This window comes from Protopterus annectens, chromosome 16.part0, assembly GCF_019279795.1.
Source record: "Protopterus annectens isolate FY-2018-M chromosome 16.part0, PAN1.0, whole genome shotgun sequence".
NCBI classification, from domain to species: Eukaryota; Metazoa; Chordata; order Ceratodontiformes; family Protopteridae; genus Protopterus; species Protopterus annectens.
In genome coordinates this window covers 795,223,192-795,251,123 of record NC_056750.1, presented here as the reverse complement: position 1 = coordinate 795,251,123, position 27,932 = coordinate 795,223,192, and positions in this window count along the sequence as shown.

The following is a 27,932-nucleotide window of genomic DNA, read 5'->3' as shown; positions in this document are numbered from 1 at the left end:
TGTCCCCCGGTCAAAGATCCTGCCCCCCCCCGTGGGACCTTACTATGGTTCTTCAAGCTCTGGTCGCTCTGCCTTTCTCGCCTGCTGCTACTGTTGATCTAAAATTTCTATTGTGGAAAACAGCTTTTCTGGTCGCTATTACCTCTGCTAGGAGGGTCTTGGAATTGCAGGCCTTGTCCATAAAATTCCTGTACATAATTTTTCATAAAGTTTCCTTTCGCACCAGTCCATACTTTCTTCCTAAGGTGGCATCACCAGTCAATTTCAATCAGACAAAATATGCCTGTGTTCTTTCCCAATTTTACCAACAAAATGGAATACAAACTACACATGTTGGATGTTCACAGACTTTTTTTTTTTTTTTTTTCAAATATATTTATTTTTATTGAATTTTTCAAACTTTTCAAACATACAAAGGAAAAACTGTAAGTCATTGCAGGAAGCAGTAAAGTATAGGTATATATGTAACAGTTAGTGCAAAAACTATGCATTTAGAACACCGCAGTTAACTTACAGGGAAGCTTGCATCTTAGAGACCAATATAAGCGGTAAAGACCCCCCAGTAACCTATTACAGTCAAAGTCTAGGGATACAAATGGAAAGTGGCTTGGAAGGAAGAATATATGACTGTCTTAAGAAGAAAGAAAAGCGGTAAGGAGGGTATAACCATAAAAAACAACTATTTACACCATGTACTTCTAGTTATACCATATTTATAACGTATTTACACCATGGATGCCAGAGGATAACAAAATGATATAACAAAATATTTTGTAAAATCAAAAGTTACCGTGTGATGGTAACAATGTCTAATGGTTATAGGGCCAGAAATGATATTGATGGAGGTTTTCCTGGAATGTAGTGTTAGAGACCCACATTTTGGAAGATTTAGTTTGGATTAGGTCAAAAAGTCTACACCACTAATTCTGAAAATATTCTTTTTCTTTTTGTTGTTATTGCATAATTTATGTGCAGCTATATATTTGATTGCCATTGATGTAAAGTTTTCCCAAGCTATTGTTGAGGGATTGACCCAGTTCTTGGCTATAAAATATTTGAGATGGGCACAGGCTGTAACACAGATGTGGCGATGGATACCCTTAAGAGATTTAGGAATAATATTTAAAATTATAGTTTGCCAAGAGAATGTGGTGTTTTTGTATCCCATTTTTTCCAACCGAGTTCTGAGAGAACACCAAAGTTTGTAAATATACTTACAGCTCCAAAAGATGTGAAGTATATCTAAGTGTGGGAGGGAACAGAACGGACAGGTTAGGTTTTTATTGTATCCGAATTTCAGCAGGACTGCTGGGGTATAGTAGGAATTGTTGTTTATCATAAGCTGAGTATATTAGGTATTTGAAGAGGATTAAATTCAGGGTATTATTGATTGCTTTGCACTTGGACTCGATAGAAATTTCTCCTTGTATACCGTTCCATTGTTTGGAAAATAGAAGTGAATGATTATACTTAATGCTTGACACAAGTTTATAGGTGTTCAAAATCATTTTGTTCCGTAGGGAGAGTGATTTAATGATAGATTGTGATACTGTAATGTCTTGCTCCTTCACTCTATAGTAAGAGAATTTTTGTTTTATAAGTGAGCTAATTTGCCTTAAGATAGGATCCTATTTGTTAGGAGCACCAAATAAAGCTTTGACCTCGGCAACATTTTTAGAGTTATAGAAGTGCCAAACTATGGCTTTCTTAACAATAGGGAAGTTTGTTAGATCGATCCTTTAATTATTGATTTTTAAGTTAGGGTTTAGGTGAATAGGTTGGAGAATGGGAATAGTATTGTGTAAATTTAAGGAGGTCATCAGAGTTTGAAAGATGCGAATTTTGTTCTTTAGTGTAGGCAAGATCTTGAACTTGTAGTCACCATCAGGAGCAAGAAAAGGGACAGCATATGGATTGAGTTTTAACGAATATATATAGTTGCACCAGATTTTGATCCAGGTTGGGTACCAAATTTCAGCAGAGGGGTCATAGCAGGCCATTTGAATTCGGCTAGCATTAATGATGTAATATAAATTAAAATCCGGGAGACTTAAACCGCCTTTGTTCTTTGGGGTAATTAGATTCCTGTATGATATTCTGGTTGATTTAGGGAACCATAAAAACTTTGAGATTGTGGTTTCCATTTTTCTGAAAAAAAATTTGGGAACATTTAAGAAGATGGAGTTAAGATGAAAAAGGATTCTAGGCAAAATATTCATTTTAATGATGGCAGATTTTGATAGCAAAGAAAGATTGATGTTTTTCCATCTAGTTAGATCGTTATTTATCTGATCCCAGACTCTATATAGGTTTGCTTTTATTAGTTCTTGGTGAGGGTGTGTGAAATTTATTTCTAGGTATTTAATTGTATATTTGAGAGGAATGTCAGACAGGGGGAAGTAATATTCTAAATGGTTTGCAGGGTTTAATAGAAAAATAGATGATTTAGCAGGGCTTAGTTTAGAATTAGCAGCCTCAGCAAAAAGATTAATAGAATTTCGAATTTTATGAAGATCGGTGTTGGGAAGCTCAAAATAGATGTTTAGGTCATCTGCAAATGCAGAATAATTTATGTCAATGTTGAAGACTTTTGGGATATGGTGATAAGTCTTTTGTTTAACCCAGAGAAGGAAAGGTTCCAGATATAAATTAAAAAGATAAGGTGAGAGTGGGCAACCCTGCCTAGTGCCATTGGTAATTTTAATAGGGCGTGATAAAGTTTTATTTATATACAGGGAAGTAGAGGCATTGTTATAAAGCATCTTAATAGTATTGATAATCAGATCAGGAATGTTAAAGAATTTCATGGTTAGGTAAAGGAAGTTTAGATCAACGTTATCAAAGGCTTTGGTAGCATCTAGGGTGAGTGCATAACGTGGGTGGTTATCACTTTTTAGAAACAACATTAATGTGTTTAAGGTAAGAGTATTGTCACACAGCTGCCTCTGTTTCATAAATCCCAACTGTTCAGGAGAAATGACTGTAGCTATAACTTTCTGAATTCTATTAACAAAAATAGTAGATAAGATTTTGATGTCAACGTTAATAAGGGCGATGGGCCTATAGCAGAGAGGGTTGGACTTGTCATAGTTTGGTTTTGGGATGAATATTGTTTTCAAATTGTTCATATTCTTATCGGTAATCCCTTTCGAGATGATATAATTATATATAGCAAGGAGAGTTTTAGAAAGGTGGTGACTAAAAGTTTTATAAAATTCTCCTGTAAAGCCATCAGGACCTGGCACCTTATTTGGTTTAAGTTTTTTAATAGCTAGCATTATTTCATTCAGTGTTATGAGGCTGTTTAGAAGGGTGTTTTGCGCGAAGGATAATTTTGGAACAGATAGCTCATTTAGGAATTTTTTGTGCATTTCATTTGAGGTCTGGTTTTGGGGATTATAGATTTCAGTGAAGATATTTACTAAAGAGTTAACAGTATATTCATTACTGTGTAAGTTTTTCCCTTTGTATTTTATTTCATTAATATAGTTTGGTCCCTCTCTTATGTTTGAGTCCAGTGTTCTGGAGGGGGTTTGGGCCCATTCCGAATATCTGTGAAGGAGTTTGAGTTCTACCAAGGATTGATTTTGTAAGTGAAATGAGTACATTTTTTTTTGTATTGCATGTAATTTCTTTTCCATTTCAGGAGAAAAATCCTTTTGTAGTTGTGCATCAGTTATCTTTTGCTCATTGTTGAGGTTATTGATGTACAGTTTCTCTTTTTTTTTTTTATAAGATGATTTTTATATGAGTATTCCTCTGATAACCGCTTTGGCCGTAGCCCATTGGATATCTAAGGGGATGGAGGATAAACAAGTTTCTGCATCAGATTGTTTCAGATAATCATTAATTTCCTGCAGAACATCTTCTTTTTTAAGAATGTTACTGTTTAGTGACCAAGTGGGACTACTACCATTCCGATTCAGGTGGTGAGTGGGATTAATACAAAGTGAGACATTCGAGTGGTCTGATATACATCCAGCCTCAAGGGCAAAGTTTGTAATTTTGTTTGAAAAGATATCAGACCAAAAAATAATCAATTCTGGACCAGACTATGCGAAGCAGAATAAAACGTGAACTTATTTAGCTCTCTGTCATGGTCAAATATTAAAAAAGGGTCAACTAAGTTGAAGCGATTTATCAAATCCTGAATAGATGCAGTTACTTGCGAGGGCTGTTTCCTGTTTTTATTTAAACTATCATTCAAGGGGTTCATGAGTGCATTCCCGTCACCACCAATAATGAAAAGATGATTAGGAAATTGAAGTAGTAGATTATGTATTTCATAGAAGAATAAGTGCTGGCTTGTACAAGGGCTATATAGGTTTAAGAAAAGTAAAGAGGATTTTACCCGAGGGTATGAGCAGGAAAATAAACACCATCTACCATTCGGGTCAAATTTAGTATTTAGCACTTCACCAGGAAAGGATTTTTTAATTATTACTACAGTGCCTTTTGATGCAAGACTATTCCCTGCTGATATCACAAGTTTAACCCAATTTCTTGTTTTAATATCATCCCATTGAACATTTGTCATATGGGTCTCCTGCAAAAAGACGATGTTGGATTTATCCTGAAAAATCAGGTGCATAACTAGTTTCTTTTTATTGATTTCTTGAAGCCCATTTACATTCCAGGAATTTACACTAATCATCATCATTAGATTCAAAACGTAGATATATGCTAGGATAAACTAAGAAAAAAGCCCTACCAGGGACGATGCAATTAATAAACACATTTTTTATATATGACAAAGTGTAATGTGGTAGTAAATCATATTCTGGCATCCATGCTCCTTACCATAAACCCTGTGCCTAACCACCTGTCTCCCGGAGTCATTTTTGAAAAAGTTTTAGATAGATACAAGTGATCTGTTTTTAAATCTTTTCCCTTGTGAAGAATAATACAAGAACAGAGCAGGGAGACATATAACCTAACATAAATAGTCCAAGCGTCAACAAACATTGGACAACTACACCATCATGCCACTCCCAAAAATGTTAAGGAATATTGAAAAAAACACGTACATAGAATGGACAGTTAAAGGCAAAGTGATGTTCGAGTTAGGAGTTAAAGGAGATAAAACAATACCACCATAAGAACATAATTGTCGAAAGATTTTACTCTTCTAACATATTCTGGAAGAATCACACCAAGTTCTTGTAAGCAAGTAAAACAGCTTTATTTTACATGCATGGAGATCTGCTACATGATAGTAATATGCCAGCAGTCTGGCTACTTGTACTTTAAGTTCTCCTTATATAGACCCTCCTGCACGTACATACACGTAGCACAGAGGACTTTCATTAAAATTGATAGTTTGATTACTTGTTTTTACCAGCCAGTACCACAGTTATTCTTGCACCATTAACTTCCTTATCAGTAGTTTAAGATTAACTCCTGCATTCCTCAGTGATCAACATTTTCCAGAACATTTCAGTTTGCACGCAGTGAACATTTTTCTGCTTAACCCTTTAAATACAGAATACAAAATATGTTGACTTCAGTATTTTTCCACATTTCCCCCCTTACAACATTTTGTATACTGTTTATTTTACACAATCCCAGATAACGTTGTATACCTTCTCATAATCAGAGAAATATGCTTTTGTAGCATTGGCAGAGATAACCTTCGATATTATCATTTTGATACATGGTATGCAACAGCAGCCAAGCAGCAAAAATATGATTGCACCAACACATACAGCAATTAAAATGTTCATCAACACAGAACCCCAGTTTCCAAACAGATTTTGGAAAAAGTCAGTCAAGGGGTTTGGACCAGGTTTAGTCAGTTCAGAAACTTGTTGAATTATTTCAAGATGGCTCTGAATCGCGTGCTCGTTATCAGGGATGAACGAGCAGCACTCCTCGTATCAGAGCGCAAGTACCTCCTTTCGCCGCTAGGGTGAAATCGAAGGCCATACGGTTCTGCAACACTACTGTTCTCATCGCCGTTAATTCGTCCGTCACCAATTCTAGCTGAAAATGTCGCATTACTCAGAGTCTCTAACAGTTTTGACAGTTTTCTCAGTTCCCAGATGGATTTTACTGTCCCATATGCTGGCAAAATACCAGCCCAAGCAATTACATCATCGCCTAGGTCCATATGTGAGAGTCCTTTGCTGCTGATGTGTGCCAAGTCATGGTGATAAATCCATGACGCATCAATGTTACCAACGGGATTAATAGGTTTATTAAGAGAACGTGCATTTCAGATTTTACCTTGAGGCAACGATTTGCGTGCCTGATAGCTGGTATCAGATATCCCAAAAAACAACTTCCTGACCAGCCATATGGTAACCATTTATATGCTTTCCTACCACAAATAAAATAACAATCATTTGTTTTGATGGTAATATTGGTTGCAAATTCATAACTCCCATTTGGCTTTAGCCCTTAAATAACAGGCCATATACATACAGCATTTTTTCAACAAAACTAATATCATTTACATTGATGTCTTTTTTATAGCTCCAAACTTGGTCTCACACTGCCCTTCTAGGGTACAATTATGAACTATTGTCAAATTACATTGGCTCAGCCCCACCTTAACTTTCCCAATCTTTTGAAAACACACTGTTCCATTTTGGCCCCAGAAGAGGCAGCCACCTTGTCTCTCAGTGGTACTTCTGTGGTTTCAAACAACAAACTATTCCAAGTATCATTTATTCCCAGAGGGGCTGTCCCTAACATTAAGCCACTGTGTACAGTAGGTATTGCAGTACATACCCAACAATTTGAGACATTCATTGAGGATGCATATGCATATTTAATCGCTTGATATGTATTAAAGTTTGGATGCCAGCTGGTGTGTTTGTCTCTTTTTGAATGGCTAGCTTCATTAAAAGACAGAAATGTCCAAAACAGAAATATTACAATCACAATAGTTATAAACAATAAAACATTGCAATAGAACCATTTTCTCTTATTCTCATTATTGTCCTTCATGATTGCTGCTGTCTGTTTGTTCCTCAGGGGAACTCAAGTCTTTATTTAACTTAAAATGTTTTATGATTTTGCAGTGCGTTAGGTGGATCTATGAGGACCTTTCTTTAATCCGAACTGCTGTTGGAGTTGCGATTAGCACCTGGTAGGGGCCCTCCCATTTGGGGGATGCCCAATTCTTGCGTTTTATTATTTTGATCCAGACCCACTCGCCGGGTCTGATTTCCGTGATCTTGTCTCTTGAACCTGAAAAACAATCATTCGTTAAACAGCTGTTAGTATTGGTCAGCATTTTCCTCATGTACTCAGCTATCTCCTCACCCCCCTCACGTTCCGCAGGCAATGAAACCCTTGGTCCAAAAGGTAAGGTGGATAATTCTAACCATAGCTGCAGGGCCCAGATGGGAAGGGCCATGCACAACTAGTGCTGCATATCTAAAAAGATTAGTAGGCAAAACATATTTATTATCCGGTCCCACATAGATTCCTTTGTTCTGCCTAACACCATACCTAGTCCAGCGTTGTTTTTCCTGTACTGTGCTAAGTTCCTGCATGACTTGTAAGGTTTGCAAATCAAATTTATCTGTTGGTTGTAATTCTGTAGGTGTGGTTTCAAGTGAAAGGTACTGGACATAGCTGCCTCTTTGGCTGCTTTGTCTGCTAGGGCATTACCAAGTGATACCGGGTCCTTAGCACGGGTATGAGCAGCGCATTTACAGATGGCCAAACCCCGTGGCCGTTGGACGGCTTGTAGTAATTCAAGGATTAGGTCTTTGTGCATAATGTCTTTCCCCGAGGTTGTAACCATCCCCATATTTTTCCATTGCTGAGCAAACACATGCACCGTAGAGAAGGCATATTGACTATCCGTATAGATAGTGACATTCCTGTCCTCTGAAAGGAGACATGCCCTTGTCACAGCAATCAGTTCCGCTGCTTGAGCGGATAAGTTCCGGGAGTGGTCTTGCCTCTATTATCTGAGTTGCAGTAGTAACTGCATACCCTACCTGCGTGGTGCCTGTTTCTGTTTTGCGTGCTGACCCATCTACAAACAGTGTCCAGTCCGCATGTAGTAAGGGTTGATCTTTAAGATCCGGTCTTGGTAGAACTTTAGAATGTATGAGATCTAAGCATACATGCGGAATACCGTCTTCAGCAACAGGTAGCAATGTCGCTGGATTTAAGGTAGTGCATCTCTCAATTGTCATGTGTGGCTGCGATAACAGCGTAGTCATACAAGATAAATGTCTGCTAGGTGACAGAAATGTTAACTTGTCCTGCAGAAGGATGACTGCTACAGAGTGCGGGACTTTTAACGTAAGATCATGGAACAATACCAACGTGGCAGACGCTTGTACCGCCAAAGCGGCTGCAATTACTGCTTGCACACAGTGTGGTAATGCTCGTGCTACTGAGTCTAATTTGCTAGAGTAAAATGCCAATGGTCTTAACTTATCTCCATACATTTGCATTAAAACAGATGTCATAAATCCCTGCTTGCAATCTACAGTCTGTATAAAGGTCTTACTGTAATCTGGAAACCCCAATGTTGCTGACCCAGCTATCAGTTGCTTGATCCTAGTAAATGCCTGTACTGCCTTGTCTGTCCAGTGCAGCAAATCTTTGCCGCCATCGGTATTGCAAAAATTAAGTCTGATAGCGGGTGCACTTCTTGGCGTAGTTGGGAATCCAACTACGACAGAAGTTCGTAATGCCTAAAAAGGACATCATTTCTTTTTGTAGTTGGCATGGGGCTTGTAAAATAGCATTCTTTCTGCTGTCATCTAATCGCCTGCCCTTCCCAGAGATAGTATAACCCAGGTAACGTACTTCTAATTTACAAAATTGTAACTTAGACTTATTTACCTTATGTCCTTCTTGTGCCAGAAAGTGTAGTAGTCGAATAGTCTCGACTTACAGAGTTCTTCTGTAGTCGCCAGGAGGATATCATCCACGACAGCAGTAGGTGGCACCCTTGGGCTGGTTGGAACTGAGCCAAATTGGTGGACATCTCTTGTGAGAAGATGGTCGGACTTTCGCAGTATCCTGCGGTAACCTGGTATAGGTATAACGCTTGCCCATAAACGTAAATGCAAACCAAAATCTACTATCTTCCTGCAAGGGAATAGAGAAAAGGCATTACTGATATCAATTACAGAAAAGTAGTTATCTGTTGGAAGGATATCGTTCAGCAGAATAGACGGATCCGGGACTATGGGGCCGAGGTACCACCGCGGCATTTATTGCCTGTAAGTCTTGTACCATCCTCCATGTCCCATCCGGTTTTTACTGGAAATAAGGGCGTATTACGGTGAGTCTGTGCACAGAATTAATACTCCAGCTTTCAAAAGTGCTGTGATTACCGGTAAAATGCCCTCCTCTGCCTTTCTGCTCAAGGGATACTGCCGTTTATGAGGTCTAAATTCTGACTTGGGTGTAATCTTTACCTGTCCTGCCGTTCTAATCAGTCCGATATCGTGCTGACCCTGCGACCATAATGAGTTTGGAATCATCTGCAATTGAGATTCTTCCATGGGGGTAAGGAGACATAGTCATAATGTCCCAGGATTGTATCGGTTTGTCTTCCCTGAGGTGCACGGTCGGTCTGGCTTGTGTAACCCAGTTAAGTTTTTGAACCTGAATGCCCTTACCTGCCAACTGTTCTGGTGTCCATCCTACCCATTCAGTTATTTTCTTACCCACGAGGTACCATGACATTCCTTCACCCTCCGTGACTGAAATATGTGTGGTTAATTCATTCTTATACAGCAGCTGCATATCCCTTGTAAGGCTACATGTGACTGCAGAATTACCTAGTGTGTCCCAAAAAGGCTATGCAATACTAGTTTGGTGACTTTAAAACTAAGAAATTTCTTTTCAGTATTCTAAATCAGGTCCGCACATCTTCTGTAATACATTGTGCAATGTAATGGATCTGACACCTTCGGATTTGTTATGCCGTATTTGCTTAATGCCAAATTTGTAAGAGCCGTCACTACACTCTGGGGCCTGTCTCTATCAAATCATTACTATACCAGTAATGTAGATCTCCCTGCCCCTCTAATAGCATTGCACTATTCAGTTCTATTCTCCTTGCCACCATCCCGTGGAGGTTGGGACGGCTGCTATACCGAACACTTGCATTAAATCTCTTCCTAGTAAATGTACTGGGCAGATTTCTGAAATTATTACTGAACCGTATGGTTTGGTTCGTCTCTGGGTCGGTAAACCACAGAGGTTTGGACAATGGCTCTTTGTAAATACGACCATTTGCTGCTTTTACAAGCACATATTCATCCGAGGTAACATCGGATGATATGGCAGTACTTCTGACTAACGTTCGAGAAGCCCCTGAGTCACAAAGAAATTCTATGTCTCGGCCCTCAACTTGCAATGTGATCACTGGTTGGGATTCCAATTGCATAGTTGATGCTAGTGCTGTTAGATTTACCATTTGATATTTCTCATTTTCTGCCATTTCCTGTCCCCACCCATCGTCTTCACTTGTACCTACTTCCCCATTCTCACTTTCTTCTTCCTCATACCCTCCATCTACGTCTTTTTGACCATCATATGTCATGCGGTACCACCGGAAGCAACCATCGGTTTCTCCGGTCCTCTGCAATCTCTGGCGAAATGTCCTTTCTTACCGCACTTAAAACACTCCCCCCTCTTTTGCCTACCCTCGAAATCCTCAGAATGACTTATGCCTCCCCGTCCTCGTCCTCTTCCCCTGCCACGCCCTCTTCCGCGATTTGCGGAACCTTGAACTAACATTAAAGTTCCATCTTCACTAACTGTAAAAGTCTGGGCTTTTTATCTTTTTTCCTTCAGGTATTTCTCAGCATGTCTAGCATAATCCATAAGGGGCTGTAGACGCTGTCCTGTGTGTGATCATATGCTTTTGTATAAAGTTACCAGTGGCTGTCTTGCAGCCCTTTAGGAATGCATTTTTCAGTTGCTGTTCATAGGGCAAGTCATTTGCCTGATTTTCTGCCTTAATCAACCCACTATGAGCATCAAAACATTGTGTGAGACGATGTAGATAATTGTCTACGGTTTCGTCATCTGATTGAACGCATTGATTAATGCAAGTCCAATCTGCTTTGGGCTTCCAATGTTCTTCTATTTTATCTAGGAGAGTCTTTATTCTGGTTCTACACACTTCGGGGTTAAACGGCAAGGCTCCCCTTCCTCTGGTAGCAGGGGTCCCAAGTTCCAAATAAGGTGCCAATCAGGTCCTAGGATTTGCCTTATTACTTGTTCAAATTCTACAGCGTTTAATCTATAACTCATTCTCATGCCCCTACGCCTGTAATGAATTTACATATCTACTTTTGGATGGGGAATCCCTCTACCGCTGGATATCATCACGGGTCCACGGTCGGTAGAGCAATATGGTAGGACCCTCGCCTTCTGCAACCGCTTGAGGATTTGTCACTTCTATCAGTGGGTATTCCTCTCCTTCCTGATCTACCTTCTCCTTAATTTTCCAGCCCCCTTCTCTCCTAATACTTCCGCGTAAGTCAAGAGTGTTGGCAGGCTCTCTCTGTAATATAATACGTGGCGTGGGGACACTCACGAAGCCTGGTATTGCGGTGGGTCCTGGTCGGGGCCACTTCAATAACCTGTGCGGGGTCTGGCTACTGGATGGGAGGGGCCGAGGGATTCTGGTGACTACGACTGACTATGGAAGTTTCATTATCTTCCTTTTGAACAAAGTACACATCTTTTTCACTTGAATTACCACACCCTTTTTCAAATTTTGTTCCTTATGTTTTTATTTGCTTCCTCCAGCCATTTCTGTGCCTGGGGAATCCCTACCTTCTTTTGCTTCCTTGTCTTATTTCCTGCCTGTTTGCAGTAATCTTACTAGATTTTGACATTCTGACTTATTTAAACATCCACTAAACCCATGTTTTTTTCCATTTATCTAAATACTTTACATTCTTTGGGTGTAAATCAAACATAAACTTTTCATCTTCAGTTTTGTCGCCTTTGGCAACTGGTTCCTGTTCCCATTTCTCTTACGAGAAACTATTCCTGTTCCTGAGATCTCTTGTATATGGAATCTATTCACATATACCCCTTATACTTTGAGAAAATTCAATTTCTCCCTTGACTAGTCCCTTAAAATTTAGACAAAAATTCCAATCAGAAACAACAAAAATAGCTTTTCTTTTTGCTTACCTTTGTGATTCCTCCGCCCTGTTTCGCTGCCACCTCACGGATTGAATCTGGAAAGAGTGACTGGCCTCTAATTTCAACCTGTTTCAGTTGGAGGTCTTTCATTCGAGGAGAGCCTGATCTCTCTCCACCTGCAGGTTTTCAGCCTCTCTTTGTTCGATTCGCCGTGCAGGGGCCCTAACGTTGGTGCCAGTTATGTCGAAGATTTTACTCTTCTAACATATTCTGGAAGAATCACACCAAGTTCTTGTAAGCAAGTAAAACAGCTTTATTTTACATGCATGGAGATCTGCTACATGATAGTAATATGCCAGCAGTCTGGCTACTTGTACTTTAAGTTCTCCTTATATAGACCCTCCTGCACGTGCATACACGTAGCACAGAGGACTTTCATTAAAATTGATAGTTTGATTACTTGTTTTTACCAGCCAGTACCACAGTTATTCTTGCACCATTAACTTCCTTATCAGTAGTTTAAGATTAACTCCTGCATTCCTCAGTGATCAACATTTTCCAGAACATTTCAGTTTGCACGCAGTGAACATTTTTCTGCTTAACCCTTTAAATACAGAATACAAAATATGTTGACTTCAGTATTTTTCCACAATAATACATACAGCATTTTTTTTTTTTTTTTTTTAGATTATTGACCTTGAAAATTTCCATGCAAATAGGCAAGTGAGGTTGGAGTAATATAGACAATAAAAGTTACTAAGCAATTGAAACCAACACAATTTATAACCAGAGCTATTAATAACCATTACAGCAGATAGTAATGCAGGTTCTGTTTATAACTGGCATAGCAGTAAGTACCATCATAACCTAATACTATGTTTTGGTCTCCTGTCTGGAGAAGGGACAGTCGACTTAGATGAGCTCTAACTGAGCATACTGCTCTAAAGGGAGGTTAATGAAGGGGGTAATTATAACAAGAAAAAATTACAGGTTAAATATATACGTCAACAAACAGAATAGCTCTGAGTAATGTAAATACATTTTTTACCTATCTAGATATCTAGCTGGGTTTACTAAATATGCATTACACACAAAATTACATAACAATAGGATTAAAGAAGGAAAGACACAGAAACAAGAGCATTAATTGACAACCTAAGCAGATAATTGGATTTTCACTAAATGCAGTTCACAATAAACTACATAACTCACATATCACTAACCAATAAAAAACGCAGTTTAGCCAGCCTTTTTAGCAAGCAAGCAAGTTTTAGCAAGCCGGCTAATTAAACCAAGCACAAGCATACAGCATATCAAGCTCACTAGCTCTGTAGATCCACCTTCATTGAGAGAAACAACAAGCCATCCATATCCTGCACTTTCAGTATAGAATTAAAACATCATAATTCATGAATCGTGATTGAATAATGGTGAAAGTAGTCAAAATGCTAATTTGTGTTACCATGCAACAACAGATAAATTTCAAACTTGAAGACATATTTTCAGTAAAGGTAGCACAGCTGTGAAGCAGCCTAATGGATTACTAAACAGGCAGTTGTCTTTAGCTGTCTTTAAATAACTTTTGACAATTGCATAGGCTTTTTATTTTACTCAGTCTGAGTTTGTATCACAAACACTTTCACAATGAGCACTTAAACACATAGCTAAATACTAAATAGAAAACTAAATGTGAACACATAAAATATTGTTTTTGAAAAACTGAAAGGCACAGAAAAGCATGTCTGAAGTATGGCATTGTAGATGTTCTTCATCTCACATTGCTGCAGTCATAACCTGTGGGTAGTCCGCTGTCCTCGGTCGGCCCGAATACCAAAGTATTAGGCTGGCGTCGGTCATGGGCGCTCATATTTGACGTCAGTGCGCCATGGTATTAAAGCGCATGACCGACGTCATATCCTCAGTCTTTTTTGCCACATGGTCCGATGCAGAAGCAGCCTTTGCAAGTGCCGTTCGGCATTCTGAAATTTTCGTATTCTGAGTTTCAGACCGAAACCAAGTTGGGCTAAGTACCCCGTTGGGGAATATTTTTGTTTTTTTCTTGCCTCAGTTATTTCTGGATGTCAGAAAAAGTGAATAATTGTATTTCTTGTGGGAAACAGATACTGCATAGGGATTACCACTCTTTGTATTCTCAGTTTGGGGCCTGAGCACGACGTAGTCGGGTGTCGCTTTTGTGCTAGGTTTAATAAGCGCACCATTAAACGTAGGTTAGATTGCACTAGGCTTGTCTTCGGTAAGCGGTGTAATTACAATATGCCGTCGGATCCTCCGACGCCCGCTACCGCGAAGAAGCGCAAAGAAAAATCGTTAAGGTCCAAGCAGGATGAGTCGTCCGTTCCGGACGCCGGTTCTTTAGAAACTACGGTGGAATCTGTAGATCCAGTCGAGGTTTCAGCTGAGTCTCAGGGGGAGACATTAATTTTGCAAGATGTGGCCTCTCAGGAGTCAGGTCAGGCTGAGGGGGCCTCTCAGGTTGCTGTACTCCCTTCTTTGCCTAAGGTGGTTAGGCCTTCTCCTTCTGTCTCTAAGGTACCTTCCAAAGGCAGGCCTGGTTTGCCTTCCACAGGTGTCAGTCCTACTTCTGCAGGTTCTGTGCCTAAAAAACACATGCTTAAAATGGCAGAAGATTTAATTTCCTTAATCAGGGGTTCTATGCCCCCTCCTGATAAGAGGCCTAGGGTGGAGCCAGAGGTGGAAAGTTTGGAGCAGGCTTCAGATTACTCAGAGTCTTCGGCTGAAGACATTCAGGATTTTCCTCCTTATTCTGATTCAGACGCAGAGGATTCCAGTCCTTCTGCTTCTCCTCCAGAGGATTTTTCTTTTTCAGAAACCCTGCATTCTATGAGGGAGCATTTTAAATGGGAAGGTCAGGATTTCTCAGATTCCCGAAAGAGGCTTAGGGAATTTTTGTTTTTACCACAACATCGGCCCTTGGCTATACCTCCTGTTTTGGATGTTGTTCAAGACGTTTTCTCTGAGGCTTCCCTTAATCCAGACTCTTTGCCTCCTCGGCCAGTTAAACCAGATAGGTATTACAGAGTGCCTGAGGCTCATAAATATCTGTACAAGAGCCCAAGGGCTGACCCAGAAACTATTAGCCAGGGACCTAAGGGTGTCAGGGCTTCTGTTGTAAAGAATCCAGTTCCTATGGATAAAGATTCTAGAGCTTTGGATAGGTGGGGTAAGAAAGTGTATACCTCTTCCACTTTAGCAATGAGGGCTTTGAATTGCCAGTTTCATATGTTGAAGTACCAGAATTTTCTCCTTACTCAGTTAAAATCTAAAGTGGATGCTTTGGCAGAGGGCATAGAGTGTAAGGAATTACAGGATTTGGTTCATGCCTCTGATCAGGTGGGTAAGCATTCTTTGCAGTGTGGTTTCAATGCTTTACAGGCTTCTTCCAGGGTGGCTGCCACTGGTTCAGTTATTCGCAGGCACGCCTGGCTTAAGGATCAGAATTTGTCAGAGCATGTTAAAGCTAGAATTTTGGATGCTCCTTTGCAGTCTGAAGTTTTGTTTGGTTCTCCTGTGGAGTCTGTCTTGAAGAAAATGGAAGACAAGGCTAAGTCTATGCAGACTGTTAAAGATTTTGCAGGTGCAGCCCCTAAGTTTAGCAGGAATTGGCCTACTAAGGGATGGGCTTACCCTTCTTCTGATTTACAGTCTAGGGGCAGATCTAGACGTGGTAGGGGCAGAGCTCAGGGTTCTTTCAGGCCTAGAACGTGGAGTTCACCTGCACAATCTACAGGTGAGGGCAGGGGCCAGTCCTTTCGTAAACAGGCCCAATGACCTGCATCTTCAGCTGCCAGATCCTTCCTGTCTGGCAGCTCCTTTGGGAGGAAAGTTGACACTCTTCAAGCAAAACTGGCTTTTAGTCACCCAGGACAAATGGGTGTTGGACATTATAGACCGAGGCTACAAGTTTTATTTCCACACATTGCCTCCTTTCAAAGGCATGCCAGACGTTCCTCCTCAGCAAAGGGTAGAGGCTCACAAACAGATTTCATTACTTCTTCAAATGGGGGCTATACAGCAGGTCCCTCTGTCAGAAGTGGGCCTAGGATTTTATTCTCGCCTGTTTCTTGTACCAAAGAAAGGAAACACTTGGAGGCCGATTTTGGATTTATCTATCCTCAACACATACCTGGACATTCCAAAATTCAAAATGTTGACGTTGCAACAACTTCTGCCTCTGTTGGGCAAAGATCACTGGATGGTAACTCTGGATCTCAAAGAGGCTTATCTTCATGTTCCTATCAGGCCCAGTTGCAGGAGATTCCTGCGTTTTCGGGCTGGGACTTTACATTATCAGTTCTCTGCATTGCCCTTTGGCTTATCTACTGCGCCCAGGGTGTTCACAAAGGTTCTGGCTCCGGTGATAGCCTTCTTAAGGTTAAGAGGAATACAAATTAATCCTTATTTGGACGATTGCCTGATTCTTGCTCAAGACAAGCACAAGATTCTTCACTATCTACAGTATGTTATGGCAGTGTTAAGGTGCCTAGGGTATTCTGTGAACGAAACAAAGTCCAGTCTAGTACCCTCTCAGGAAATGTGCTTTCTGGGTGTGAGACTGAATACAGCTTCCCAGATGGTCTTTTTGACCCCGGACAAGCAAAGGAACCTTACACTTTACTTCCATCAATTGTCTCTATGGTCCAGGCTGACTGCAAGGACAGTCCTTCAAGCCTTGGGGTTCATGGCATCTTGTATTCTGGTGCTTCCCAATGCCAAACTGCATATGAGGAAGCTACAGTGGTATCTCAAAAATGTATGGACACAACACTGCCACGATCTGGACACTGTCATTCAAATAATACCTTGCATTCAAAAGGAATTTTTGTGGTGGGCTCAGGAATGTCACCTAAACAAGGGACTTTCTGTGACCCGACCAGAGGCGAGTCAGATCTTAACGACAGATGCCTCGGACAAGGCTTGGGGAGCACACCTCAATGGAAAATGGGTTCAAGACACGTGGCCTGCCAGACTTCAACATTTACATATCAACTTGAAGGAGATGTTAGCAGTCCAATTTGCATTGATGGCTTTCAAGGATTTACTTCACCCAGGGCAAGTGTTGATTCAAACAGACAACACAACTGTCATGTGGTACATCAACAAGCAAGGGGAACCCATTCTACCCTCTTTGCAGGCAAGCTATGATTTTGTGGGAGACTGCTCTCAGTTTGCACCTCACTCTTCAGGCAAGGTTTCTACCAGGAGCACAGAACTCCTTAGCAGATGTTTTGAGCAGACAGATAGTGGATCCCCACGAGTGGAAGTTGGATCCTCATGTATTTCGACAGTTGACAGTGATATGGGGACTCCAGACATAGATCTGTTCGCTTCTCCACTAAATTTCCAGTTGCCAAAGTTTTGCACAAAGATGTTTCATCCCACAGCTTGGAAAGTGGATGCTCTATCATTCAGTTGGAGCAATCTTCACGTCTATGCCTTTCCGCCTCTGCCTCTCCTTCCCAAGGTACTCTTGAAGGTCAGACAAGACAAGCCCTCCATTATTCTAATAGCTCCAGATTGGCCTCGACAGCACTGGTACCCTCTGCTGAGGAGTTTAGTACAGGAGTCTCCTTGGCCTTTGCCTTCGATTCCACACCTTTTGTCTCAGGAGGGCAATCATTTCCTCAATGTCAGGATTCAGTCCCTACATCTAACAGCCTGGCATATTCTGTTCTAGAACCTGGAGGGTCACAGCTTCCTCAACAAGTTTTGAATGTTATTCAAGAGGAAGATGGTAATGTTTAGAAAAAGTGTGCACTGAACTCCAAGTAGCTGCTTCCAAAATATCTTTAGTAGCTACCCCCCTTAAAAAAGCAGTAGAAGTGGCAGTATTTGGAGCAAAGCAAAAAGCTTTGATGTTTCCAGGCCTGATATGAGTGTTTCTCTTCAATATCTTACAGAATTATTAGACAAGGGTTTGTCTTTCTCCTCTGTAAAAGTTCATGCTGCAGCCATTTCTGCTCACTATGACTGTGACCCACCATTATTTTCTCATCCTTTGTTTAAGCAATTCCTGAGAGGGGCAAAGAACATAAGACCCCCGCGTAGAGCTCCTACTCCTTCCTGGGATCTCAATTTTGTGTTGGAAAAACTTACTTTGCCTCCTTTTGAACCTGCAGCTACGTCTGAGTTAAAGTTTTTCTTGGAAGACTGCTTTTTTGTTGTCCATTACGTCTGCTAGAAGGGTTTCTGAATTACAGGCTCTAATGGCAGTTGAACCCTTCCTAATTTTTCATAAGGATAGGGTATCTCTGCGTACTAACCCTACTTTTATGCCTAAAGTGGTTTCAAATGTGGCCTTGAACCAAACTATTCATTTGCCTACTTTTTATGCAGATCCCCAAAATAAAGGGGAGAAAATTTTGCACACTTTGGATATTCACAGGCAGTTGCGTTATTATTTGAGCAAGACTAAAGGGTTCAGACAGTCTCAACAGTTGTTTGTTTCTTTTGCTTTGGGCTCTCAGAAACCTGTTTCAAAACAAACTATTTCTAAGTGGATTGGCCATTGTATTGCTTTTTGTTATTCTCATCATGGTAAGGAGATTCCGGCTGGAATCAGACCTCATTCCACTAGGGCTACTGCCACTTCTACTGCTTTTAAGGGGTAGCTACTAAAGATATTTTGGAAGCAGCTACTTGGAGTTCAGTGCACACTTTTTCTAAACATTACCATCTTCCTCTTTATTCCAAATCTAGGGCTGGATTTGCCACTGCAGTCTTACAGGGCATTTTGGCAGCTCCCAATGCTTTATGATTTTGCCAGCCTCCCTTTACCTTTGCTTTGGGATTCTACCCACAGGTTATGACTGCAGCAATGTGAGATGAAGAACATAGTACAGTTTTGTACCTACCATAAATGTAGATGTTCGAAGATCCACATTGCTGCAGTCCAATTTACCCTCCCTCCTTCCCCTCTGTAGTTTGGAGTGGTTGTATGGTTTGGGTTGTAGATGTTATTTGTACATGGTTTTTGGAGGTTTTTCTGTTTTTGGCTGTGTCCTTTCTTTTTAGGGCCTTCTGACATCTGGGGCAAGAAAAGACTGAGGATATGACGTTGGTCATGCGCTTTAATACCATGGCGCACTGACGTCAGATTTGAGCGCCCATGACCGACGCCAGCCTAATACTTTGGTATTCGGGCCGACCGAGGACAGTGGACTACCCACAGGTTATGACTGCAGCAATGTGGATCTTCGAACATCTACATTTATGGTAGGTACAAAACTGTACTTTTTGCAACATGACCAGCAGATGGCAGCTACTTTACAGTTTGATATGAAAGACTTCTGACTAAGTGATGTATTTGTATTGCTAGAAAAAACCTGTATTGTAATAAATTCATTACTTGAACATAAGATATAAATATAAAGCAAAAAACTTCTGACTCTCCACGTTGCTTAAACTTTTTATTAGTGACAAAAAGGACAAACGGTGAGCGCTTTCGCGTATGCTACGATACGCTTCTTCAGACAATTTAATATGAAAAATAGCTGCATATTTATAGGGAGGCTCAGCCAACAAACAATTGTTTAAAATTAATCAATTAACTGTTGATTTAATCAAAGCAAACCATTTACAAAAAGAAGCTCTTTTTAAAGCTATATGGCAAGCATAAAGTAAGCAGAACCACAAATTTAAAACGTTGAAGTATTTGTAATACATTGAAACAAGACTTACTTTTATTTAAACACATTTTAAAACAATATAAAAACATTTCAGCATATGTCATTTGTTTCATATATAACGTTTTGTAGCTCATATATCGTGTATGCTTATCTGATTACTTCAGCCTTTTCAAGGAGTCGAATTTGATATATGGTGAAATGTTAAACATTTTATTCATAATAAATATATAAATATATAAATATATATAAAAATATATTTAAAATAAATAAATATATAAATATTATAAAATATACTAAATAGTATGTAAGCATAATCAAATAAAATCAATTTTTATATATCTACCATGTCAAAGACGACTGCCACTAACTTTATTCATGATTGTAAATCTTAAACTTATAAAACCTGTTCTGAAATATTGACATTCAAAATATTTAAATATAAATGTATATTAAAAATTCATAAGTATAAATAAATATATAAAATAAATTAACATATATTATAAATTCATTAATAACCAAGTCTCTATGAGTACTCAGGGTATTAAGCAATGGAAACTGTCTTAGACCATTGAATATAATGTACATAAAATGAAAACATTTGTGTATGTATAAATCTTAAAATTTACAATAAAAATATATAGAGATGAAAAAATATATATAGAGAGATAAATAAATGAATATAAATGTGATATATAATCCCTTACACTATGTCTTATGAGGTCATCTTCGATTATTAAGAAAAGATCTTATTGTGATATAATTGTTCAAGCCTGGAGGACAATGGCCTCTAAGCTTAAAAATCCATTTTAATTCATTTAACTCTATCAAATTTATATAATCACCACCTCTATCTGTGACCTCCACAATTTGCAACACTCTAAATACAAAAGAATGCGATGGGTTAGATATTACATGTTTAGCCAAAGCTTTTAATTCATTTTTCTTCTTTATGTCGTATTGATGGTTATATATTCTATTTTTAAGTTTCCTTTTGGTAAGTCCTACATAGAATGCGTTACAGCATTCACACGTAGCCAAATAAATTAATCCAGAAGTGTCACATGTGGCTTTGAATCTCGGTTTAAAAATATAGTTGAATTCTGGATGCATAAAATCTTGATGTTTAGTAATAAACTTACAATAATTACAATTGTGACAAGGGTAGGTTCCAAAAGAATCATTTAGAATTTGCATGTCATATATTGTTTTGGGTGTTCTATCACACAGTAGAGATTTTAAATTCCTGTTACTCCTATAAGTTGTATGAGGAGTGGTACCTACTATTTTCAATATAGATTCATCAAGCAATAAGACCTTCCAATTATTAAGTAATATTTTCTTAATATTCAAGAAGTCATTAGTGTAGGTCGTAATGAAAGACACTCTCTCCCTATAATTATATATATTACTTTTAAAACTAGATAACTGATGATTGTCATTAAAATCATGTTGTGTCAAATTCTCAAATGGTAAGACATTGTTTCTAACTTCCATTACCAAATCATAGTCATACCCTCTTTCTAAAAACATATCTACCATGTTATGAGCTTCTCTGTTTAAATCATCTTTGTCAATACATATTTTACTCAATCTAGTAAACTGACTTCTCAGTATACCTTTAAAAGTATGACGCGGATGCATGCTGTCATATTTCAGGATTGTGTTCCTCCAGCATTTTTTCTTAAACAGCGTAGATATTAATTTCCCTCTCCTGATATTTAAGCTAACATCCAAAAAATTTACAGAAGAGTAAGAGGTTTCAACTGAAAATCTAAGAAACGTGGTAGTTGTTTCTAGATAGGTTTTAAAGTTATAAAACTCCTCTGCTGAGCCATCCCATACAATTAAAATGTCATCGACAAAACGCTTATAGACTAAAACTTTCTGAAATAAAATGTGTTTGAAGACATGGTTCAATTCCCAGTGGTGTACAACTAAATTGGCATATGTGTTTGCACAGGGGGTCCCCATGGCCACACCACAGGTTTGTAAGTAGAGGTTACCCCCAAATGCAAACACATTGCCGACCGAGGACAGCGGACTACCCACAGGTTATGACTGCAGCAATGTGGATCTTCGAACATCTACATTTATGGTAGGTACAAAACTGTACTTTTTGCAACATGACCAGCAGATGGCAGCTACTTTACAGTTTGATATGAAAGACTTCTGACAAAGTGATGTATTTGTATTGCTAGAAAAAACCTGTATTGTAATAAATTCATTACTTAAACATAAGATTAGGCTGCTGAATTACTCTGACCAGAGTCCTTTATAGTCCATTTAAATTACCCCCATCTTGAAGTGTCCAGAAAGTGTTGTTTTGGATCCATTTCTTATTCCCTAAGCTCTAATTCATGATATTAGCATTCCCAGAAATGCACCGCTTCTTCTGTTGCGACCGCCGACCTAGTGATGTCATCGGCTGATGTTCATGTTGCATTCTGGGTAATTGAATGTTGAAACGGCCCTGGGAGCTTAGGGAACGCTTGTGGAGCTCTAAAGGTCTCAACAGGCCACAGGGAGCCTCGTGCACTGATACAAACGGGCCAACATATTGCTGAAGAGCTAGAAAGGAAAATAAAAACAACAAAAAAAGCCAGAGCATCCAGATGATGGTAAAAAGAAGCTGGGAAGATGATAGGGTAAGTTAGAATCAGTTAGCAGTGTTAGAAAGCCAGCAGAGAGAGGTTTTTGTAGGTGTATTCATCTTGGTTATACTATTTGTTAGTCTTAACAGTAATTCATAGCTTTTAAGCATATACTTTATTATCTTGATTATATTATTTTATTAGCTTTAACAGTATAGCTAGTTAAGCAGGTAGTTCCTTGAAAGCTTGCATAAAAACTTTTTTTGCTTCATCTGCAGAGTGTATTAGGAACTTCTGATCCCCATAGCTGAAGGAGAGGATGGCTGGGTATTTCATCTGGAAGTGTAATTTTTTTTATTAACAAAGCACAAAAAGGAGCTAGAGCTTGTCTTTGAGCCTTAATGGGCTGGGGTAAATCCTGTGCTATTGTAATCCTGTGACCTCTCCATGAAATGTTACTTTTCTTTTTTGCAGCCATGAGGAGTGTGGTAACCTGTGCAGCATTTAGTAGCCTTGCATAAATCTGCCTAGGAACACCCTCATCTTGTGATCTTCGTAATGCTCTATAAGCTCTTTCAATAATGATTTCTTTAGCTAAGATTTTAGTATGAGTACTTGGTCAAACTTTTCTGGAATGCCATGTATTAGAATGTTGTTTCTCCTATTGCGTGCTTCTAAGTCCATTATCTTTGCTGTAAGTCACTAATAATTTTGTCATTTGTATTTACCTTTGTTGGTAAATCTTGTATTTGCTTTGAATTCTCCTCAGTTTTCTTGTCAATAAGATTAATTCTGGATGTAATTTGGTCTAGATTAGAACCAAATGAATTTAATTTGTCTGAGAATAATTTGAAATCTTCATGCAAGGGCTGTAATGCTGTTTTAAAGTCATCTAGTGACAGAACAGACTCACCTTTAGATTTAGCAGCTCCTTTATTTGAATCCTGTGTTGATTTATTTATTCTCTGCCTCTTAGCTGTTGCATCCTTTTCAGGTGACATTAGAGAAGATAGTTTGGTTTTAGAAGTTATAGCATCCATGGATTCTTGTTGGTTAGCCATCACTGGGTGAATTGAAGTGTAGGTTTAGGCCACAAGGGAGTGACTTAAAGAATTCTCCTTTAACTTTTCTTGTTTAGAACTCAGTCCTTCAGAGAAAATGATGCCACCATGCGGTTGTGGCCTTTAGCCAGTCACTAGAGGTAAGCCCTTGCAGAAAAATGACAAAATTTTACTTTTTAGACCAAAATGTTGCTATAGGTCTTTTCCATGAAGTGTGGTTTAGAATAAATACTCCTTTCCTGTTCAGTTCAGTGCCAGATGCAGGTTTTTTTTTGAGTGGATAGATTTGGTTGATACAGGAGCAGCAGAAAGTGTGTTTTCAGTGCTCTGTGGCCATCTTGAACTCCCGGATGTTCACAGACTGTTACGATTCTATTTACACAGGACAAAACATTTTCGTAAATCTGATCAATTGTTAGCTTTGCCCAAAAAGGGTCTATAGAACAAAACAATTTCCAAGGTCATGATAGCTAGATGGATTTTTTCATGCATCCTGCAGGTCTACAAGGACAAAGGCATGTCTCCTCCAGGTCAGGTTAAGGTTCATTCCACCAGGTCCATGGCTACATCTGCAGCTTTCTGGTCTAGGGTGGCTTTAGATGACATTTGTTAGGCAGCTACTTGGTCCTCATCTTGTACGTTTATCTCCCATTATAAATTGGATTTGACATCTAGAAGGAGAGCATCGTTTGGCTCCGCTGTGCTCAGGAATATCCTTCCATGCGGGCCACCCAGGAGTTTAGTAGCTGGGGACTCTGTCCCATAGGTTGAAGATCAAATGAAGTAAACTACTTCAGATAAAGAAGTTATGTACTCACCATAACATTCCATCTGAGTAGTTGTTCATTTGTCTTCAACCATCCCTCCTTCCCCCGGACCTTTGCCGCATGTTCAGCCTATGGGCTGTAAGTATAGGTCACAAGTATTTTATCAGGTTGGGTTATAAGTGTAAGTTCAGCAAACTCAATCTGGGGATGGAAGGCAAGGGAGATGTATTGTGGGTAAGGGGAGGAGTCTGGAGCTTGGAGCTGATGCTAGTAATCTTTGCAGGCTCTGATCCGATATGGATCTGTATTCCCACAGGTTAAAGACAAATGAAGTACAACTACTCAAATGGAACGTTATGGTGAGTCCATAACTTATGTTTTCATACATGCAGCTTTTTCTGACAAAAATCCAAGTGCAAGGTCATTCATTTTGCTTAACTTAACTGGGTCAGGAGCTGTTGAAAGAGAACATTCATTTGTGTATGCACCAGAAGTATATGCAGAAGGGGCAAACCATCCTATTGTGGTGCCGGCTGAATCAAGGGAAGACCCCAACTGCTTAAAACGCAAATTTAGAGAAATGTGCACCCCCCCCCCCCAGAAAAATGATACATTAGAGAAGCACTTATTTTATACAAGAGACCAAAAGCCAGGGGAAACTTTTAAAGCTTGTATCTCTGACTTGAGATACAAAGCTGAAACCTGTAGATTTGGTGAATTGAAAGATGAGTTAGTAAAGGACAGATTTGTGTGTGGTGTTAATATTTCTGCAGTGAGAAAGATTTTGCTTCGTGGCAGTGATTTAGCATTAAGCAAAGCTATAGAGGTTTATCAAATCCATGAGCTCACGGAAAGGCACAAAAGTATACTTGCACGTGATAACAGCACGGTTTCAGCAGCCTCTAGAGAAAACGTTGGCAGCATGAAATGTGTAGCAAGCAGAAGCAGACCTAAGCGCATGGAAGGAGCAGCCCCTGTAGATGTGGCAAGGAAAACCAGCAGCTTTCTAGCAAGTTCCAAGACTAGTTCAGTTAAGGGAGAATGCTCAGTACAGTATGAGTGAGTCAACAAAACCGAACTCAAGTCTTATTGTTAACTGTCATAAATTTAATGTTTTTTTTTTTTTTTTGTAACTCACTTTAACGAAGACGCTTTTTCGGTGAAAGGGCTTTCGTTAGTGTGTTCGGTGATTGTGGATTCAAACTTTCGTTCAATAGTCTTACATCCACGTATGTGTGTGTATATATATATATATATATATATATATATATATATATATATATATGTGTGTGTGTGTAAAGAATGTGTATAGTATGTTATGAACGTGTATAGTGTGTTATGAACGTGTGCACATATAAAAATAAATTTTTATATATATGTGTGTAAAGAATGTGTATAGTGTGTTATGAACATGTGTGCACATATAAAAATAAATTTATTTATATATATATATATATATATATATATACATATATATATATATATATATATATATAATTGTGTATAAAATGCACACACAAATATATACAATAAGTTACCATGCAGTATCTCTTATTAATTGGAATTTTTTTTCTTTTGTGAACATGGATATTAAGGTGGATTGAAATGGAATGCAGAATTGATAATCAATTTTCCCTAAAATGCCTGTGTTTCTTTTCATTGAAAACCTAACCTTGTCTTTGAAGCCTTTTGTTTTTTGATCATGCGTATCATTTAGCCATTGTTTCCAAGCTGTGACCCCAACTCTGGGTAAAGTTTTTTCTGCCTGCCAGGTGGCTGATATGTTTGTTTGTCTTTTCGGCTTTTCCTGGTTAGGGGTCGCCCCAGTGGAACACCGGTCCGCTAATTATTGGCAGTCTATTTTTATGGTGCAGAGTTGCCAGCCCGACGCCCAACCTTCAGCAAAGGCACATCCATTTACGCATGTCTTTCGAAGGACACTCTACCTCGGGGAGGGCATGCAGACTCCACACAGAAGGCACCCCAGCCGAGAATCGAACAGGAGAACATCTTGCTGTGAGGTAACTACGCTAACCTCTGCTGTAGCACCACCAGGTGGCTGAAATATGGTCTTAAAATGGTGTTTGTCTTGCAGATGATATTTCTGAGGTTGTACGCTTGGGTTTCTATATGAAGTTTTGCAAACTGATGATAGTAATATAGTTTAATTTTGAAAAGGAAGACATTCATCAAGCGATTTTCTTTATTTGCAGTTGAGAACCAATGAACATTTTCTAGCAACTCATTTATCTGGGAGTACAAACTGGCATATTTTGTTTACTGTGGCAACCTGGAGGTGGGAATTTGCAGAGTAAGGTAAACTGCTAGGGTAAACTGTATTCCAGAATGAGAATAAGAACATTTGTAGCCAGGACCTGGCATGCTGCTTCCTCAAGTATGTGAGACAGGTTGTAATATAATTATATTGGAAGAGAGTTGTTAATGGTTATATTTGTATGAGTTTTGAAGCCATGGAAGGATTAGGAATTGTGTATTGTGTCAAAGTTTGAGGTAAAGCCTCCTTTTGTAATTTTATAGTCTCTCTCTTCCCCTTATCTAACCCTGTTCTTCTGTTGGTCATTTAATTTCTTACTTGCACTCTGCATGTAAGGACACTAGAAGAGGGAGGCAGGGCTGGGCATTATGGCAGTTATCCATCAGGAATTAGGAACTTGTATTGTATATTAGTCTCGCCATTTGGTCCAGAAGCATGTTGCAGTGCCCAGTACACTGAGACAAGAATGAGATCTTGCTCCCGTATAGTGATTGATATGAGTGATGAACAGTGGGAATTCTCATTCCTGGTTGGTTGAAGGACACCCCAGCCCATCCTCCAGCTTTCTTCACTGAAAAATTGATGACAACACTATACCTAATGAGAAAGCCTAATTAACATTTTAATATAAATATTTAACATGTATATCTTAAAATGCAAATTAGCTATTGTAAACTGGAAAAAAATTGAAATTTGCTTCAAAATTCAAAAGAGGTAATAAAATCACAGATGTATATATTTGTACATTCTTTCGCTTTAACTGGACAAGTGAACTGGCCTGAGGACCATTTTCAGATGTGACCTAGGCTTTATAAGTAAGACAGAGCTTTAACATAGAAAACAGTACAGAAAATGACATTATACTGTGTAAAATGATAGTGTGTATACGGTGTATGAAAACCGAAAGTAGATTTTTAAGACTTGGGAATCAGACATTGTTTAATAAAACATGTGCTTAATTCTATTCAGTGGTTGTATAAGCAGCACTGAGTTATGCTTGCAGAAAGGTGGGCAGTGTTATTAACTGATAGAGACAGCAATCAAAAGAGAATGCATCAGGATTATGCTGAGATTTTAGCGATCATTTGGGAAGCGACAACATTTATTTGTTGTTTAGATGCAATTTAAATTTCTTCTTGAAGTTTCAGTTAGAAAGTTAGGTTGTAATTTATGAGAGCAAGTAGTTTTACAGTTTTGGTAAATGAGTGGTATCTTTGATTTCCTTTCAGTTAAATTCTGATCTGATGTCACTTTTTCATTCCTCAACTCTTAGGTTCAAATCCAATCCTCTGATCCGAATCGTCCACATCATATACTTTGAAACTCTTGAGCTCCTCCCTTTACCCATAATGCCTCAGTCACCTTACCTCAGATGTCATTTGCCACCAAAGTGTTCAGAGATAGTCGCTGAACTCTCAAGAGAGCTTTAACAGATGTTCTTCATCTCACATTGCTGCAGTCCTAACACTTGGGTAGTCCTC